Source organism: Danio aesculapii, chromosome 15, assembly GCF_903798145.1.
Source record: "Danio aesculapii chromosome 15, fDanAes4.1, whole genome shotgun sequence".
Taxonomy (NCBI): Eukaryota; Metazoa; Chordata; class Actinopteri; order Cypriniformes; family Danionidae; genus Danio; species Danio aesculapii.
Window position 1 is genome coordinate 44,086,299 of NC_079449.1, and position 5,000 is coordinate 44,091,298.

At 46.8% G+C, this 5,000-nt stretch overlaps 10 non-coding genes across 10 annotated transcripts in view; all 10 read left to right on the forward strand.

Moving 5' to 3' along the window:
• Positions 1-64, forward strand: part of trnan-guu (transfer RNA asparagine (anticodon GUU)) — a 74-nt gene extending 10 nt beyond the window's left edge. The window contains exon 1 of the tRNA in view: positions 1-64. This exon is cut by the window's left edge and continues 10 nt beyond it. This is a non-coding gene — a tRNA (tRNA-Asn).
• Positions 65-845: 781 nt separating this feature from the next.
• On the forward strand, positions 846-918 carry trnak-cuu (transfer RNA lysine (anticodon CUU)). The gene has a single exon. It is a non-coding gene; the product is annotated as a tRNA-Lys (tRNA).
• Positions 919-1,027: 109 nt separating this feature from the next.
• trnan-guu (transfer RNA asparagine (anticodon GUU)) lies at positions 1,028-1,101 on the forward strand. The gene has a single exon. It is a non-coding gene; the product is annotated as a tRNA-Asn (tRNA).
• A 411-nt stretch (positions 1,102-1,512) lies between these two features.
• Positions 1,513-1,586, forward strand: trnan-guu (transfer RNA asparagine (anticodon GUU)). The gene has a single exon. It is a non-coding gene; the product is annotated as a tRNA-Asn (tRNA).
• A 231-nt stretch (positions 1,587-1,817) lies between these two features.
• trnak-cuu (transfer RNA lysine (anticodon CUU)) lies at positions 1,818-1,890 on the forward strand. The gene has a single exon. It is a non-coding gene; the product is annotated as a tRNA-Lys (tRNA).
• Positions 1,891-2,062: 172 nt separating this feature from the next.
• On the forward strand, positions 2,063-2,136 carry trnan-guu (transfer RNA asparagine (anticodon GUU)). Its single transcript has one exon. It is a non-coding gene; the product is annotated as a tRNA-Asn (tRNA).
• A 413-nt stretch (positions 2,137-2,549) lies between these two features.
• trnan-guu (transfer RNA asparagine (anticodon GUU)) lies at positions 2,550-2,623 on the forward strand. The gene has a single exon. It is a non-coding gene; the product is annotated as a tRNA-Asn (tRNA).
• A 411-nt stretch (positions 2,624-3,034) lies between these two features.
• Positions 3,035-3,108, forward strand: trnan-guu (transfer RNA asparagine (anticodon GUU)). Its single transcript has one exon. It is a non-coding gene; the product is annotated as a tRNA-Asn (tRNA).
• A 228-nt stretch (positions 3,109-3,336) lies between these two features.
• trnak-cuu (transfer RNA lysine (anticodon CUU)) lies at positions 3,337-3,409 on the forward strand. The gene has a single exon. It is a non-coding gene; the product is annotated as a tRNA-Lys (tRNA).
• Positions 3,410-4,005: 596 nt separating this feature from the next.
• Positions 4,006-4,079, forward strand: trnan-guu (transfer RNA asparagine (anticodon GUU)). Its single transcript has one exon. It is a non-coding gene; the product is annotated as a tRNA-Asn (tRNA).
• Positions 4,080-5,000: the final 921 nt, after the last annotated feature.

Here is a 5,000-nt window from a genome sequence, read left to right on the forward strand (position 1 = left end):
CGCAATCGGTTAGCGCGTTCGGCTGTTAACCGAAAGGATGGTGGTTCGAGCTCACCCAGGGACGTATTAAGCTTTTCGCTGCTTTGCAACTGCCAACACGTGCTAGGGGCATATATCCTGGGCCACATGCTGTCTTGCGTTACAAGATGACCTCAGAATTTAGCAGAACGTTGTTGTCCAGTGCATGTATTGGCCAATTTTGTATTCTTGTTGACTTAAAAACACCATCAAACTTTACACGAGGAGGGAAGGTATTGATGAAAACAGTGACTTGCTCTTGAATGAGTTTTTATCGGCCCGGCTAGCTCAGTCGGTAGAGCATGAGACTCTTAATCTCATTGTCGTAGGTTCGAGCCCCACGTTGGGCGTTTCTGTTACCTTTCTCTCTCTCTTTTCGGCAGCTTTCATTTGGGTCATCGAGCAGACCTATTGAGACAAAGTTCAGCGTTTCTACCACTGTTGATTTCGTTGATCAGAGTTTCTGTGGCGCAATCGGTTAGCGCGTTCGGCTGTTAACTGAAAGGATGGTGGTTGAACTGAGTCTCTGTGGCGCAATCTGTTAGCGTGTTCGGCTGTTAACCGAAAGGATGGTGGTTCGAGCCCACCCAGGGATGAATTAAGCTTTTTGCTGCTTTGCAACTGCCAACACGTGCACGGGGCATATATCCTGGGCCACATGCTGTCTTGCGTTACAAGATGACCTCAGAGTTTAGCAGAACGTTGTTGTCCAGTGCATGTATTGGCCAATTTTGTATTCTTGTTGACTTAAAAACACCATCAAACTTTACACGAGTAGGGAAGGTATTGATGAAAACAGTGACTTGCTCTTGAATGAGTTTTTATCGGCCCGGCTAGCTCAGTCGGTAGAGCATGAGACTCTTAATCTCAGGGTCGTAGGTTCGAGCCCCACGTTGGGCGTTTCTGTTACCTTTCTCTCTCTCTTTTCGGCAGCTTTCATTTGGGTCATCGAGCAGACCTATTGAGACAAAGTTCAGCGTTTCTACCACTGTTGATTTCGTTGATCAGAGTCTCTGTGGCGCAATCGGTTAGCGCGTTCGGCTGTTAACCGAAAGGATGGTGGTTCGAGCCCACCCAGGGACGAATTAAGTTTTGCTGCTTTGCAACTGCCAACAAGTGCATGGGGCATATATCCTGGGCCACATGCTGTCTAGCGTTACAAGATGACCTCACAGTTTAGCAGAAGATTGTTGTCCAGTGCATGTGTTGGCCTATTTTGTATTCTTGTTGACTTAAAAACACCCTCAAACTTTACACGAGTAGGGAAGGTATTGATGAAAACAGTGACTTGCTCTTGAATGGGTTTTTATCGGCCTGGCTAGCTCAGTCGGTAGAGCATGAGACTCTTAATCTCAGGGTCGTGAGTTAGAGCCCCACGTTGGGTGTTTCTGTTACCTTTCTCTCTCTCTTTTCAGCAGCTTTCATTTGGGTCATCGAGCAGACCTATTGAGACAAAGTTCAGCGTTTCTACCACTGTTGATTTCCTTGATCAGAGTCTCTGTGGCGCAATCGGTTAGCGCGTTCGGCTGTTAACCGAAAGGATGGTGGTTCGAGCCCACCCAGGGACGTATTAAGCTTTTCGCTGCTTTGCAACTGCCAACACGTGCTAGGGGCATATATCCTGGGCCACATGCTGTCTTGCGTTACAAGATGACCTCAGAATTTAGCAGAACGTTGTTGTCCAGTGCATGTATTGACCAATTTTGTATTCTTGTTGACTTAAAAACACCATCAAACTTTACACGAGGAGGGAAGGTATTGATGAAAACAGTGACTTGCTCTTGAATGAGTTTTTATCGGCCCGGCTAGCTCAGTCGGTAGAGCATGAGACTCTTAATCTCAGGGTCGTAGGTTCGAGCCCCACGTTGGGCGTTTCTGTTACCTTTCTCTCTCTCTTTTCGGCAGCTTTCATTTGGGTCATCGAGCAGACCTATTGAGACAAAGTTCAGCGTTTCTACCACTGTTGATTTCGTTGATCAGAGTCTCTGTGGCGCAATCGGTTAGCGCGTTCGGCTGTTAACCGAAAGGATGGTGGTTGAACTGAGTCTCTGTGGCGCAATCGGTTAGCGTGTTCGGCTGTTAACCGAAAGGATGGTGGTTCGAGACCACCCAGGGACGAATTAAGCTTTTCGCTGCTTTGCAACTGCCAACACGTGCACGGGGCATATATTCTGGGCCACATGCTGTCTAGCGTTACAAGATGACCTCACAGTTTAGCAGAAGATTGTTGTCCAGTGCATGTGTTGGCCTATTTTGTATTCTTGTTGACTTAAAAACACCCTCAAACTTTACACGAGTAGGGAAGGTATTGATGAAAACAGTGACTTGCTCTTGAATGGGTTTTTATCGGCCTGGCTAGCTCAGTCGGAAGAGCATGACACTCTTAATCTCAGGGTCGTGGGTTAGAGCCCCACGTTGGGCGTTTCTGTTACCTTTCTCTCTCTCTTTTCGGCAGCTTTCATTTGGGTCATCGAGCAGACCTATTGAGACAAAGTTCAGCATTTCTCCCACTGTTGATTTCGTTGATCAGAGTCTCTGTGGCGCAATCGGTTAGCGCGTTCGGCTGTTAACCGAAAGGATGGTGGTTCGAGCCCACCCAGGGTCGAATTAAGCTTTTCGCTGCTTTGCAACTGCCAACATGTGCACGGGGCATATATCCTTGGCCACATGCTGTCTTGTGTTACAAGATGACCTCAGAGTTTAGCAGAACGTTGTTATCCAGTGCATGTATTGGCCAATTTTGTATTGTTGTTGACTTAAAAATACCATCAAACTTTACACGAGTAGGGAAGTTATTGATGAAAACAGAGACTTGCTCTTGAATGAATTTTTATTGGCCCGGCTAGCTCAGCCGGTAGAGCATGACACTCTTAATCTCAGGGTCGTGGGTTCGAGCCCCACGTTGGGCGTTTCTGTTATTTTTCTCTCTCTCTTTTCAGCAGCTTTCATTTGGGTCATCGAGCAGACCTACTGTGACAAAGTTCAGCGTTTCTACCACTGTTGATTTCGTTGATCAGTCTCTGTGGCACAATCGGTTAGCGCGTTCGGCTGTTAACCGAAAGGATGGTGGTTCGAGCCCACCCAGGGACGAATTAAGCTTTTCGCTGCTTTGCAACTGCCAACAAGTGCATGGGGCATATATCCTGGGCCACATGCTGTCTAGCGTTACAAGATGACCTCACAGTTTAGCAGATTGTTGTCCAGTGCATGTGTTGGCCTATTTTGTATTCTTGTTGACTTAAAAACACCATCAAACTTTACACGAGTAGGGAAGGTATTGATGAAAACAGAGACTTGCTCTTGAATGAATTTTTATCGGCCCGGCTAGCTCAGTCGGTAGAGCATGAGACTCTTAATCTCAGGGTCGTGGGTTCGAGCCCCACGTTGGGCGTTTCTGTTATTATTCTCTCTCTCTTTTCACCAGCTTTCATTTGGGTCATCAAGCAGACCTATTGAGTCAAAGTTCAGCGTTTCTACCACTGTTGATTTCGTTGATCAGAGTCTCTGTGGCGCAGTCGGTTAGCGCATTCGGCTGTTAAACGAAAGGATGGTGGTTTGAGCCCATCCAGGGACGACTAAAGCTTTTCGCTGCTTTGCATCTGCCAACACGTGCACGAAGCATTTATCCTGCGCCACATGCTGTCTAGCGTTACAAGATGACCTCACAGTTTAGCAGAAGATTGTTGTCCAGGTCATGTATTGGTCAGTTTTGTATTCTTGTTGACTTTAAAACACCATCAAACTATACAGGAGTAGGGAAGGTATTGATGAAAACAAAGACTTGCTCTTTAATGAGTTTTTATCGGCCCGGCTAACTCAGTCAGTAGAGCATGAGACTCTTAATCTCAGGGTCGTGGGTTCGAGCCCCACGTTGGGCGTTTCTGTTACCTTTCTCTCTCTCTTTTCGGCAGCTTTCATTTGGGTCATCGAGCAGACCTATTGAGACAAAGTTCAGCGTGTCTACCACTGTTGATTTCGATGATCAGAGTCTCTGTGGCGCAATCGGTTAGCGCGTTCGGCTGTTAACCGAAAGGATGGTGGTTCGAGCCCACCCAGGGACGAATTAAGTTTTGCTTCTTTGCAACTGCCAACACGTGCATGGGGCATATATCCTGGGCCACATGCTGTCTAGCGTTACAAGATGACCTCACAGTTTAGCAGAAGATTGTTGTCCAGTGCATGTGTTGGCCTATTTTGTATTCTTGTTGACTTAAAAACACCCTCAAACTTTACACGAGTAGGGAAGGTATTGATGAAAACAGTGACTTGCTCTTGAATGGGATTTTATCGGCCTGGCTAGCTCAGTCGGAAGAGCATGACACTCTTAATCTCAGGGTCGTGGGTGAAAGCTGCCGAAAAGAGAGAGAGAAAGGTAACAGAAACGCCCAACGTGGGGCTCGAACCCACGACCCTGAGATTAAGAGTGTCATGCTCTTCCGACTGAGCTAGCCAGGCCGATAAAATCCCAGTTGCCAACACGTGCACGGGGCATATATCCTTGGCCACATGCTGTCTTGCGTTACAAGATGACCTCAGAGTTTAGCAGAACGTTGTTGTCCAGTGCATGTATTGGCCAATTTTGTATTGTTGTTGACTTAAAAACTTTTCGGCAGCTTTCATTTGGGTCATCGAGCAGACCTATTGAGACAAAGTTCAGCGTTTCTACCACTGTTGATTTCGTTGATCAGAATCTCTGTGGCGCAATCGGTTAGCACGTTCGGCTGTTAACCGAAAGGATAGTGTTTCAACCCCACCCAGGGACGAATTAAGCTTTTCGCTGCTTTGCAACTGCCAACACGTGCACGGGGCATATATCCTGGGCCACATGCTGTCTTGCGTTACAAGATGACCTCAGAGTTTAGCAGAACGTTGTTGTCCAGTGCATGTATTGGCCAATTTTGTATTGTTGTTGACTTAAAAACACCATCAAACTTTACACGAGTAGGGAAGGTATTGATGAAAACAGAGACTTGCTCTTGAAT